This window comes from Heterodontus francisci, chromosome 4 (assembly GCF_036365525.1).
Source record: "Heterodontus francisci isolate sHetFra1 chromosome 4, sHetFra1.hap1, whole genome shotgun sequence".
Lineage (NCBI taxonomy): Eukaryota > Metazoa > Chordata > Chondrichthyes > Heterodontiformes > Heterodontidae > Heterodontus > Heterodontus francisci.
Genome location: NC_090374.1, coordinates 121,383,357 through 121,397,507, shown reverse-complemented (window position 1 = coordinate 121,397,507; position 14,151 = coordinate 121,383,357).

Here is a 14,151-nt window from a genome sequence, read left to right as displayed (position 1 = left end):
GACTCCAGACCCACAGCAATGTGGTTAACTCGTACATGCCCTCTGAAATGGCCTAGTAAGCCACTCAGTTGTACCTAACCGCTACGAAGTCAATAAAAAGGAATGAAACCGGACGGACCACCTGGCATCGACCTAGGCACCGGAAACGTCAACGGCAAACCCAGCCCTGTCGACCCTGCAAAGTCCTCCTTACTAACATCTGGGGGCTTGTGCCAAAGTTGGGAGAGCTGTCCCACAGACTAGTCGAGCAACAGCCTGACATAGTCATACTCACGGAATCATACCTTACAGACAATGTCCCAGACACTGCCATCACTATCCCGGGTATGTCCCGTCCCACCGGCAGGACAGACCCACCAGAGGTGGCGGGACAGTGGTATACAGTAGGGAGGGAGTTGCCCTGGGAGTCCTCAACATCGACTCCGGACCCCATGAAGTCTCATGGCATCAGGTCAAACATGGGCAAGGTAACCTCCTACTGATTACCACCCACCGCTCTCCCTCAGCTGATGACTCAGTACTCCACCAGGTTGAACACCACTTGGAGGAAGCACTGAAGGTGGCAAGGGCACAAAATGTACTCTGGGTGGGGGACTTCAATGTCCATCACCAAGAGTGACTCAGTAGCACCACTACTGACCGAGCTGGCCGAGTCCTAAAGGACATAGCTGCTAGACTGGGTCAGCGGCAGGTGGTGGGGGAACCAACACGAGGGAAAAACATACTTGACCTTGTCCTCACCAATCTGCCTGCTGCAGATGCTTCTGTCCATGACTGTTTTGGAAGGAGTGACCACCGCACAGTCCTTGTGGAGACGAAGTCCCGCCTTCACATTGAGGATACCATCCATCGTGCAGTGTGGCACTATCACCATGCTAAATGCGATAGATTTCAAACAGATCTAGCAATGCCAAACTGGGCATCCATGAGGTGCTGTGGGCCATCAGCAGCAGCAGAATTGTACTCGACCACAATCTGTAACCACATGGCCCGGCATATCCCCCACTCTACCATTACCATCAAGCCAGGAGACCAACACTGGTTCATTGAAGAGTGCAGGAGGGCATGCCAGGAGTAGCACCAGGCATACCTCAAAATGAGGTGTCAACCTGGTGAAGCCACAACACAGGACTACTTGCATGCCAAACTGTGTAAGCAGCATGCGATAGACAGAGCCAAGCGATCCCGTAACCAACGGATCAGATCGAAGCTCTGCAGTCCTGCCACACCCAGCTGTGAATGGTGGACAATTAAACAACTAACTGGAGGAGGTGGCTCCACAAATATCCCCATCCTCAATGATGGAGGAGCCCAGCACATCAGTGCGAAAGATAAGCTGAAGCATTTGCAACAATCTTCAGCCAGAAATGCTGAGTTGATGATCCATCTTGGCCTCCTCCTGAAGTCCCCAGCATCACAGATGCCAGACTTCAGCCAATTTGATTCACTCCGCGTGATATCAAGAAACGACTGAAGGCACTGGATACTGCAAAAGCTATGGGCCCTGACAATATTCCAGCAATAGTACTGAAGACCTGTGCTCCAGAACTTGCCGCGCCCCTAGCCAAGCTGTTCCAGTACAGCTACAACACTGGCATCTACCCTGCAATGTGGAAAATTGCCCAGGTATGTCCCGTACACAAAAAGCAGGACAAGTCCAACCCAGCCAATTGCCGCCCTATCAGCCTACTCTCAATCATCAGTAAAGTGATGGAAGGTGTCATCAACAGTGCCATCAAGCGGCACTTGCTTCGCAATAACCTGCTCAGTGACACTCAGTTTGGGTTCCGCCAGAGCCACTCAGCTCCTGACCTCATTACAGCCTTGGTTCAAACATGGACAAAAGAGCTGAACAAAAGAGGTGAAGTGAAAGTGACTGCCCTTGACATCAAGGCAGCATTTGACCAAGTTTGGCATCAAGGAGCCCTCGCAAAACTGAGGTCAATGGGAATCGGGGAAAACCCTCCGCTGGCTGGAGTCATACCTAGCGCAAAGGAAGATGATTGCGGTTGTTGGAGGTCAATCATCTCAGCTCCAGGACATCACTGCAGGAGTTCCTCAGGATAGTGTCCTGGGCCCAACCATCTTCAGCTGCTTCATCAATGACCTTCCTTCAATCATAAGGTCAGACGTGGGGATGTTCGCTGATGATTGCACAATGTTCAGCACCATTCGCGACTCCTCAGATACTGAAGCAGTCCGTGTAGCAATGCAGCAAGACCTGGACAATATCCAGGCTTGGGCTGATAAGTGGCAAGTAACATTCGTGCCACACAAGTGCCAGGCAATGACCATCTCCAACAAGAGAGAATCTAACCATCTCCCCTTGACATTCAACAGCATTACCATCGCTGAATTCCCCACTATCAACATCCTAGGGGCTACCATTGACCAGAAACTGAACTGGAGTAGCCATATAAATACCATGGCTACAAGAGCAGGTCAGAGGCTAGGAATCCTGAGGCGAGTAACTCACCTCCTGACTCCCCAAAGCCTGTCCACCATCTACAAGGCACAAGCCAGGAGTGTGATGGAATACTCTCCACTTGCCTGGATGGGTGCAGCTCCAACAACACTCAAGAAACTCGACACCATCCAGGACAAAGCAGCCCGCTTGATTGGCACTCCATCTACAAACATTCACTCCCTCCACCACCGACGCACAGTGGCAGCAGTGTGTACCATCTACAAGATGCACTGCAGCAATGCACCAAGGCTCCTCAGACAGCACCTACCAAACCCACGACCTCTACCAACTAGAAGGACAAGGGCAGCAAATACATGGGGACACCACCACCTGCAAGTTCCCCTCCAAGTCACACACCATCCTAACTTGGAACTATATCGCCGTTCCTTCACTGTCGCTGGGTCAAAATCCTGGAACTCCCTTCCTTAACAGCACTGTGGGTATACCTACCCCACATGGACTGCAGCGGTTCAAGAAGGCAGCTCACCACCACCTTCTCAAGGGCAATTAGGGATGGGCAATAATTGCTGGCCTGGCCAGCGTCGCCCACATCCCATGAATGAATTTAAAAAAAAATTCCTCTTCGCAACCCCACTTCCTTCTGTGGCTGCTCCAAGAAAATAACTCTTCCCCAAGTAACTTACAACACTTTCAGATTCCCAACTGTCTAAGCGTTGGCTCTCCATTCATCACATTTCTGCAACTATCGATCTACTCAATTACACCCTCACCTCCACCTTTAATGTCCTTGTCTCCCTCACCCTGGCCATTACCCCTGATATGATCCAGTTCTGCTTCCTTAAGTCCAAGGCACAGTGGTGCAGTGGTTAGCACTGCAGCCTCACAGCTCCAGGGACCCGGGTTCGATTCTGGGTACTGCCTGTGCAGAGTTTGCAAGTTCTCCCTGTGTCGGTGTGGGTTTTCGCTGGGTGCTCCGGTTTCCTCCCACATCCAAAAGACTTGTAGGTGATAGGTAAATTGGCTGTTGTAAATTGCTCCTAGTATAGGTAGGTGATAGGGAATATGGGATTACTGTTGGGTTAGCATAAATGGGTGGTTGTTGGTCGGCACAGACTTGGTGGGCCGAAGGGCCTGTTTCAGTGCTGTATCTCTAAATAAAAAAATAAACTTAAAAGTTTATTGCGAAAAACTGTTTTAGCAATTCATTGTCAGATCTGGCTGGACCACAGTAAGCACTGTTGGATCCTGCTGTCCTCTGCCAAAACTGATCATCATTCTTGGTTCACCCCGGAATGTAGAGATAATCCAGAACTTTTCTGCACTCCAAACCATCTTAAGCTCCCTCTTCCTCATCTCCTGCTCTCTCACCTCCAACAACAAGTACAAGGGCGTCAGGGGCTTTTTTTTGAGATTGAGGCTATCCATTGAACTGCCTCTTCCGCTTCCCTCTCTTCCCCTAACCCACCAGGCCAAATTTCCTCCCTGCCCTAGCGCTGAACTCGCATCTTTCTCTAGTTTCTCTCCTCATGCCCTTTCCAAGCTCACCTTGTCCATGAGACCCACCTCAGTTTCCCTCGACCTTATTTTCACTAAATTGCTGACCACCCAACTTCCTGTCCTGGTCCCCATGTTAGCTGATATTGTTAACGATTCTCTGTCCTCAGGTACTGTACCCCTCCCCTTCAAATCTGCGGTATCATCCCACTCCTCAAAAACCCGTCAGTCCTTGAAAACCACCACCCCATCTCCAATCTGTGCCTCCTTTCCAAAGTCCTTAAACATGTTGTTGCCTCCTAATCCCATGCCCATCTTTCCTCCAGTCAGTTTCTGCTCCTGCCACAGCACGAAAATGACCTTTATCATCGTCACAAATGACATCCTTTATGATTGTAACTGTGCTCTCCCATCCTTCTCGAACCTGTATGCAGCCTTTTACACGGTTGCCACACCATTCTCCTCCACGCCTCTCCTGTGTTGTCCAGTTGGGTTGGACTGCACTTGTCTGGTTCCATTCCTATCTATCCAGTTGTAGTCATAGAATTGCCATCAATGGCTTCTCTTCCCACTCCCGCATCTTCACCTCTCAAGTCCCCAATGGATCTATCCTTGGCCCCTTCCCATTTCTCATGTACATGCTGCCCCTCGTTGACATCAACTGTAAACACATCAGTTTTCACCTGTATGCTGACGACACCCATATCCTCACCACCACCTCTCTTGAACCCTCCACTGCCTTCGATTTGTCATGCTGCTTGTTCAATATCCAGTATTGATGAGTAAAAATTTCCTCCAATTAAATATTGGGAGGATTGAAGCCATTGTTCTGGCCTCTGCCACAAACCGTTTCCTAGCCACCAACTCCATCCCCCTCCCTGGCCACTGAGGCTGAGCCAGACTGTTCACAACCTTGCCTTTCTATTAAACCCGAGTTGAACTCCCTAACCCCATATCCTCTACAGCACCAAGATCACCCACTTGCACCTCCAAAAATTTCCCAACTCTGCTCCTTGCCTCAGTTCATCTGCTGTTGAAACCTCTAGCCACGACTTTTCCAAACTCCCCTGACCAGGTTTCCACCCTCCATAAACCTGAGCTCATCCTCAACTCTGCTGCCCGTATCCTAAATTGCACCACGTCCTGTTCATTCATCACATCACATTGGCTAGTGGATCAGCTCTCACCACCCCTCTATGCATCTCCCTGCAGAATGTCCATTGTCTTGTGAATAAGGCCCTTGTCACCCATGAACCGACTGTGGATGATTGTATTGACATCATGGCCTTAATGGAAACCTGCTGAAGAGTGATGGCACCTTTCCCCTAAATGAAGTCTGCTCGCCTGGCTGTATCTTCCACCACTTGCCTCGCCAAGACTGTCGTGGTGGCGGTGTGGCTTTTATCACCAGACCACACCTTGCCTTGACCCCTTACTCCTCTGGCACTTCCTCCTGTGAGCATCTCACCTTGTTCCACCCCTCTCACCTCCCTTTCAAAATCTTAATTCTCTACAGCACTCCCAAGTACGACAAAAATTTTATCATCAAGAGGTCTTCACTGCTTTCCTCCCTCAGCCTCTGCACCAATGACTTCTCATCCCTGGTGATTTCAATCTCAACATGTTCTCTTCTGAGTTCACTGCCTCTCATCCTTCCTAAATCTCTCCCTCCATGTCAACTCCCCAACTGATATTCACAACCATATTCTTGACCTTGCCATCTCACGTGGTCTTGCTAGTCCTTTCGTAACAATTGCTGGCCATCTCTGATCACTTCCATGTATCACTCACCACCTACATCCCCCTTCCACACCCCAATCCTTCATTCTGTATCCGTCCCTGGAAAAAATATCCTCTAATTCACTTACAACTGCATTTTCAAAATCAAACTATCTAGTCTTTGGGCCTCCATTAGCCACAACATTTCTGCAGCTACTGATTTGCTTAATCGTACCCTCACCTACAGATTTGATGACCTAATCCCCCAAAAAAGCCATTACTCTCTCTTACCCGGCCGTTCCCCCGGTACAACCCTCATCTCTGATTCCTTAAGTCCAAGGGACGCAGATTTGAAAGGAAATGGCAGACAACTGGTTTAGTAATCCACTGCCAAATCTGGCAGACCACATAAAGCACTATCAAATCCTGCTCACGTCTGCTAAAACCGCTCACTATTCCAGGATCATCCTAGAATGCAAAGATAAACCCTGGGATCTTTTCTCAACTGCAAACCATCTTCTTAAACCCATTTCCCCTGTCCCCTCCATCCTCACCTCCAACAATAGGTGCGAGGAGCTCATGGACATCTTTGTCACTAAGATCAAGACCATCCGATCATCTGCCTCTGCCACATCCCTCCCTTCCACTAGCCCATCAGGCCAAACTTCCTCTAATCCTGTCCTAGCCCTGAACTCGCATCTTTCTCTAGTTTCTCTCTATCTCCCCTCATGCCCTCTCTGACCTCATCTTGTCCATGAGACCCACCTCAGTTTCCCTTGACCCTATTCTCACTAAACTGCTGACCACCCAACTTCCCCTTCTGGTCCCTATGTTAGCTGATATTGTTAACGGTTCTCTCTCTTCAGGTGTTGTCCTTCTCTCTTCTAAATCTGCCATCATCACCCCTCTTCTCAAAGACCAACCCTTGACTCCACCATGCTTGCAAACTACCATCCCATCTCCAACCTCCCTTTCTTCTCCAAAGTCCTTGAACATGTTGTCGCTTTCCAAATCTGTTCCCATCTTTCCTAGAGCTCTATGTTTGAATCCCTCCAATCAGGTTTCTGCCCCGTAACAGTACCGAAAGAGCTCTTATCAAAGTCATACATTACATCCTGTGTGACTGTGACAAAGGTAAACGTTCTCAACTTGTTAACCTTTCTACAGCCTTTGACAAGGTTGACCACATAATCCTCATCCAACACCTCTCCACTGTCGTCCAGCTGGGTGGGACTGCTCTCACCCAGTTCTATTTTCTTCTTCTTCTTAGGCAGTCCCTCGGGAACAAGGATGACTTTCTTCCACTGCAAGGTTGTGGATCCTTAGGTGACTGAATCATCCAATCCTGGTCCCGAAGTTCATTTTGAGAGGGTGGAAGATGCCTGTGCATGGGTTCTTTTAACGTGGGGTGGTCGTTGCACACCGACCACCATACGGTCTGAGCGAAGCAAGGTCTTTGTCCAATGGCAGGGATGGATGAGACTGTTGGAGACCAGGCTCCACTACACGGTCAGGGACTGATACACACACATGGCCAGCATGTCCAGTTGGCAAGCCCAGATGCAGGCCATGTGGATCTGCATCAGGGTGTTCTTGAAGGGGTAGCTGAAAGCCTGCTCCAAGGGCACCTGTGACAATGGCTCCACAGGACCCCTCATGGAGCTGGAAGATTCCTATCTACCTAATTGTAGCCAGAGTATCAATTGCCCAATGGCTTCTCTTTCTGCTCCTCCACCGTTATCTTTGGTGTCCTCAAGGTTCTATCCTTGGCTCCCTCCTATTTCTCATCTACATGCCGCCCCTCGGCGACATCATCCAAAAGCACAGCGTTAGTTTTCACATGTACACTGATGACACTCAGCTCTACCTCACCATGACCTTCCTTGACTCCTCCACTGTTGCTGAATTATCAGACTGCTTATCCAACATCCAGTACTGGATGAACAGAAATTTGCTCCACTTAAATATTGGGAAGACTGAAGCTATCATTTTCGTCCCCTGCTCCAACCTCCATTCCCTAGCTACCGTCTCCATCCCTCTCACTGGCGAAAGTTTGAGATTAAGCCAGTCTGTTCACAACCTTGGTGTCATATTTGACCCCAAGATGAGCTTCCGACCTCATATTCACATCCTCACTAAGACCACCTATTTCCACCTCCGTAAGATCGTCCGATTTCACCTTTGTCTCAGTGCATCTGCTGTTGAAACCCTTATTCATTCTTTCATTATCTATAAACCGACTATTCCAATGCACTCCAGGCTTCTCTCCCAGATTCTACCCTCCGTAAACTTGAGTTCATCCAAAACTCTGCTGACCGTGTCTTAACTTGAAACAAGTCCCGTTCCTGTATCACCCCTGTGCTCGCTGACCTACATTGGCTCCCGGCCAAGTAACATCTTGATTTTAAGATTCGCATCCTTGTTTTCAAATCCCGCCATAGCCTCACCCCTCCCTATCTCTGTAATCTCCTCCAGCCCCATAACCCTGCGCTTCTCTAATTCTGGCCTTTTGAGGATCCCTGATTTTAATCATTCACTATTGGTGGCCATGCCTTCAGTTGCCTAGGCCATAAGCTCTAGAATGCCCTCCCTACACCTCTTTGCCCCTCTACCTTGCTTTCCTCCTTTAAGATACTTTTTAAAACCTACTTCCATGACCAAGCTTTTGGACATCTGACTTAATGGCTCCTCGGTGTCCTATTTTGTTTTATAATGCTCCTGTGAAGCGCCTTGGGACATTTTATTATGATAATGGAGCCATATAAATATAAGATGTTATTGACAATGCCTCCATTTTTAAAACTTCTATCTTGTTTTCAAATCCCTCCACTGCAGACCTACAAGAAATTGCAACCAAGTGTTGTTTATTTGTTCTAGTGATGTTTGCTGAGGGATAAATAATAGCCTAGACACTGGGAGAATGTCTCGCTCATCTTTGACCATGGGATCTTGTTCATGCACCTGACGGGGTCAGAAGGGAGCTTGGTTTAGTGTCTCATCCAGTGGTAGAGAGCTGGGTGAAGCGTGTCCTGCCCAGTCTTTTGGTTGTAGCTGGTAGAGGGATGGCAGGGGTTGCTTGGCCATTCTCTCGGCCATGGCTAGTGGCAGGAAAGTGGAGAAAGAAGCCACGTTATCTTTGCCTCCAGGATTATCTTAATGTAGTGAGCTGTTTTGGCAGAGGAGCATGAGGCTTGATTTTGAGCTCCAGCCAGATCTGGCAACACCTGTCTAAATATACTTAAATCTGTGCTCCTTGGACTTTAACGAGTGAAAGCGGAATGGCCAGGTGACAGGATGGAGAGGTTCAAAGGCCTGAGGGTGAGAAAAACGGGAGATGGAAGTAATGATCTTGGGTGCAGCAATAGCGATTGGACACAAAAGGAATTCAGGTTACATGTGCATGGCAGAAATTAGGTTGAGATAGATTGTGAATCATAAACAGAAGATGGGGAGATAAAAGTATTGCACATATTAGTCAGAACCACACATGCTGCATGAATGGTGTTAAAATAGCTAAGGCTGAGATTGAAAGAGACCCAAGAGTCCTAGTAAGACACCATGTCCATCCAATGTAGAGCAGCAGTCAACAAAGCCAATAGAATGTTGAATATTGTAGCCAAAAGAATAGATACAAGTTGAAGGAGGTAATGAGCAAACATTATGGTGCTTTGGTCAGATCACACCTTGAATGCTGTATCCAGTCCTGTTCACTAATAAACAAGAAAGATGTTCAAATACTGGAGCCAGTGCAAAGAGGAGCCTTGAGGTTGATCCCTTGTGTCAGGGGTCTGAGTAATGAGGAAAGATTGGAGAAATCACGGCTGTTCATCCTGGAAAGGAGGCATCTGAGAGTTGATCTAATAAGGTTCAAGGGCAGCAAATGCCTGGGAACACCACCACCTGCAAGTTCCCTCCAAGTCACACACCATCCTGACTTGGAACTATATCGCTGTTCCTTCACTGTCGCTGGGTCAAAATCCTGGAACTCCCTTCCTGACAGCACTGTGGGCGAACCTACCTTACATGGACTGCAGCGGTTCAAGAAGGCAGCTCACCACCATCTTCTCAAGGGCAATTAGGGATGGGCAATAAATGCTGGCCTGGCCAGCAACGCCCACATCCCATTAATGAATTTTTAAAAAGATAGCAAATCATATGGAAATAATAAATCCAGAATAATACTTAAAGTGTGGCAGTAGGTCAAGGAAACAGCGATTCAAAGGTAACTAGGTCTGATATTAGAAAATTGTCTTCATGCACAATGGAATTCTAAGCAGAGTGAAAACCCTGAAATCATTTCAGAAACAATTCAACGTAGCAATGGGGGTGGGGAGTGGGGGGGAATATAGGGTTGTTCTGAATGGATGAGTTAAGATAGGCTGAATGGTCTTCCTAATTTGTAAATATGTGATCTTGTAAGGCAGTGAGATGAAACAGTCCAAAGTTAAATTCTGAGGCTGACTGATAAATGAAATTGATTTGTAGACCGTGTGGAAAAACTAACATAACTTGAGCATGCTTACCAAGTAATAATCTGTCACTGATTATCACAAACTAACAGTACATTAAACGTGAGTAATATCACGATATGTTTTCCAGATTTTAAGCTAGACATTTATTATGTTTATAATTTTATTTAAAGTTTAAAGTTGGAGTTCTTAAGGGAAAATCATGTTTAACTAACTTGCTGGAGTTTTTTGAGGAGGTAACAGAGAGGGTTGATGAGGGCGATGCTGTTGATGTGGTGTACATGGACTTTCAAAAGGCATTTGACACAGTGCCACACAACAGACTTGGGAGCAAACTTGTAGCTCATGGAATAATAGGGATAGTAGCAACATGGATACGAAATTGGCTGAGTGACAGGAAACAAAGAGTAGTGGTTAATGGATGTTTTTCAGGCAGGAGGAAGGTTTCTAGCGGAGTTCCTCAGGGATCAGTGTTGGGATCCTTGCTTTTCCTGATATATATTAATGACCTAGACTGGTGTACAGGGCACAATTTCAAAGTTTGCAGATGATACGAAACTTTGAAGCATTGTGGACTGTGAGGAGGATAGTGTAGAACTTCAAAAGAACATAGACAAGTTGATGGAATGGGCAGACAGGTGATAGATGAAGTTCAATGCAGAGAAATGTGAGGTGATTCATTTTGGTAGGAAGAACATGGAGAGACAATATAGAATAAAGGGAACAATTCTAAAGGGGGTGCAGGAGCAGAGGGACCTAGGTGTATATGTGCATAAGTCATTGAAGGTGGCAGGACGGGTTGAGAGAGCGGTTAATAAAGCATACAGTATCCTGGGCTTTATTAATAGGGGCATAGAATATAAGAGCAAGGAAGTTATGTTGAACTCATACAAATTCGTCCTCAGCTGGAGTATTGCATCCAATTCTGGGCGCCACACTTGAGGAAAGATGTGAGGGCATTGGAGAAAGTACAGTAGAAATTCACAGGAATAGTTCCAAGGATGAGGAATTTCACTTATGAAGATAGATTGGAGAAGTTAGGATTGTTTTCCTTGGAGAAGAGAAGGCTGAGAGGTGATTTGATAGAGGTATTCAAAATTATGAGGGGTCTGGACAGGGTAGATAGAGAGACAATGTTCCCACTCGTGAAAGGATCGAGAATGAAAGGGCACAGATTTAAAGTATTTAGTAAGAGAAGAAAAAGTGACACGAGGAAAAACTTTTTCACGCAGCAAGTGGTTAATGTCTGGAATGCGCTGCCTGAGAACGTGGTGGAGGCAGGTTCAATTGAAACATTCAAAAGCGAATTAGACAGTTATATGAAAAGGAAGAATGTGTGAGGTTATGGGGAGAAGGCGGGGGAATGAAACTGAGGGATTTGCTCTTTCAGAGAGCCAGTGCGGACATGATGGGCCAAATGGCCTCCTTCTGTACTGTAACGATTCTGTGATTCTGTTTAGATAAAAACAAAGTTTGTTGTGCTTGTTTTCATCTAAACATGATAACGATTCGTATTTTGGGCTGAATTTCCATGGAAGTTCTCCTGCTCTTCCACCATAAGTTCAATGAAAACCCTGATACACCATTTTCCCAAGGTTTCTGTGGTTCTTCCACCAAATTTACATCGAGTCTCTGCTTTTTATGAAGAAGCGACTTTGAAATGTTCAAATACTAGGCTAAAGAAATTGTGAAAATGATGTAAGATGGCATTAGTTAACTAGTATCTGATGTAGTTAAAACAGGGAAATCGAAACTTAAACAAAATAAAGGCTGTTCCTACTCAGCCATGTTATTATCTGAGATCCAGTGTAAGTTGGCACTGCAGCTGAAATGTCACATGCTTCTTTATAATTCAGCCTGCAGTAAATCACTGTAAATGCTTTGTGAAGAAATGACTGTTCATGTGCTTCTCAACTTAAGAACTGTGACTTTTGAAGATGCAGCAACTTACTAACATTACACAATATTTTGGGTTGTTTTTTCTTAAGCAGACAGATAGAAATTGAACTTATCAGTGATCACAGTGAAGAAAAATTTATTATGAATTTGATAGCTATTTGGTTCCAAAAATTTCTTATGGTACAGAAATCGATCATTTATTTTCCGTAGCAGAAAATGCAACATTACCTGTGAACTGCATGTTCATTGTTACAAAAGGTATACTATTTTATATATGATTTACTTAGACTTGCAATTTTTGAATTTCACTTGTTTCAGTTACGTTTTATTCACTTCCTCCACCCACACCTAGTTTTCTCTGATCCTGTCCTGAAGATACTGAATCTTGTTGGGGTTTCACTGGTTCCAACCGTACTGCAAACCTTACATGGCTAGTGTTCATGGGTGTACCCAGACAACTCACAAACTATTCAACTGTGGAGAACATCACAGCCAAAATTGATCCTATTTGACCTATATAAATATGTACATTCCCCCATCTTAGCCCCAAAATACAGAGAGCAATTCTCTTGCTCCTAATGGCACTTGAGCTGAGTTTAACTAATTCAGTACAGACCATAGATTGAACCTGGTATCTACCTGGTCTGTATAGCTCAATTGTTGAGACATTGGGATCTTGTTATGTTAATTATACATTTATGTAGAAATCAGCTTCCGCATTTCTGCTGAACAAATGGGAGCTTAAAAAAGAACAAAACTTTTGCTAGTTTCTCAATGCATTAATATACTGTGTATTGAATATGGGGAAATAAATTTGAATGCCAGATTATGCTGATTTACATGCCTAAAAATTCCTCTCATGGGCAAGTTCTTTATTTCAGTCAGAGAATCTGTCATAGCACTGAACAGAGGGAAGTATGACATTTAAGGGAATTAGAAATTAACAATCAGAGTGAAGCAGCCCTATTTCTTCTGAGAACAATGATTTATGTTGGGGTGTACTTCCACCAATAGTGGCACCTCTCTAGTACCTTGCTCAAATGGCCTTTCTTCTTGTGTGTGTTGACAGGCTATTCACAATTGGAGAGCATCACACCCTAACCTATTGCTTTCTTCAGCTTGTCCACACATCTGTAATCTTCCAGCTGGAGACATTGGAAAGTAATCTGAGGTAGAAACTCTAGCTGTTTGTTTTTGGACTCGAGCCCATAGGCACTGCGGCCAGTTATAATTACCTCAGTATCCCCCTAGTCGAGGTGAACTAACTCAGTGGAGACTAGGGATTGAACACGATTTTGACAGTTTTCCTTCGCAGGTCAGGGTTTCCATTCCATCAAGTATGTTAGGAATATATACTGGTTCCCCTCCCCCTCTGAGAAGATATGTTTTAAACCCCATTTAGCTTATGTAGAATAATGGAAATACTCAGCAAGTCTGGTAGCACCTGTGGAGATGAAACAGCTAACATTTCAAGTCATCCAAGGTCATTGATCTGAAACGTTAATATAAAAGCAAAATACTGCAGATGCTGAAAATTTGAAATAAAAACAAAAAGTGCTGGAAATACACAGCAGGTCTGGCAGCCTCTGTGGAGAGAGAAACAGTTAATGTTTCAGGTCTGCTACCTTTCATCTGAAACATCAACTCGGTTTCTCTCTCCACAGTTGCTGCCAGTCCTGCTGAGTATTTCCAGCATTTTCTGTTTTTATTTCAGATTTCCAGCAGTATTTTGCTCTTGTATTAGCTCAACTAGAACTTCTATTTCAGTTACAGTATATTAAAGTCATGAATTTTGCTGTAGTGCTTTCTTTTGGGAGGGCATGTTGGTGTCTTTCCTTCAAATACTTATTGGAAGGAATCATTCAGAACAGTTACAATTTCATACTCATCCTCAGTTTCAAGTCTGTTTGTACCTTCTAATTTCTGACTGAATTTCTGATAGTCCTTTTGTTACAGTAGTACTGAAATAATTTTTTACTGTTATGTTTTGTATTTGTAGCAATGGCTTTTTCTAGGCTTTACTTATCACCTCTGATCACCCTTTTAGCATGTTACTGCATGTTTCTGTATTTATACTGATAAATTTATAAAACGAAAAAGAGTGGCTAAAGTAAACGTTGGTCCTTTAGAGGATGAGAAGGG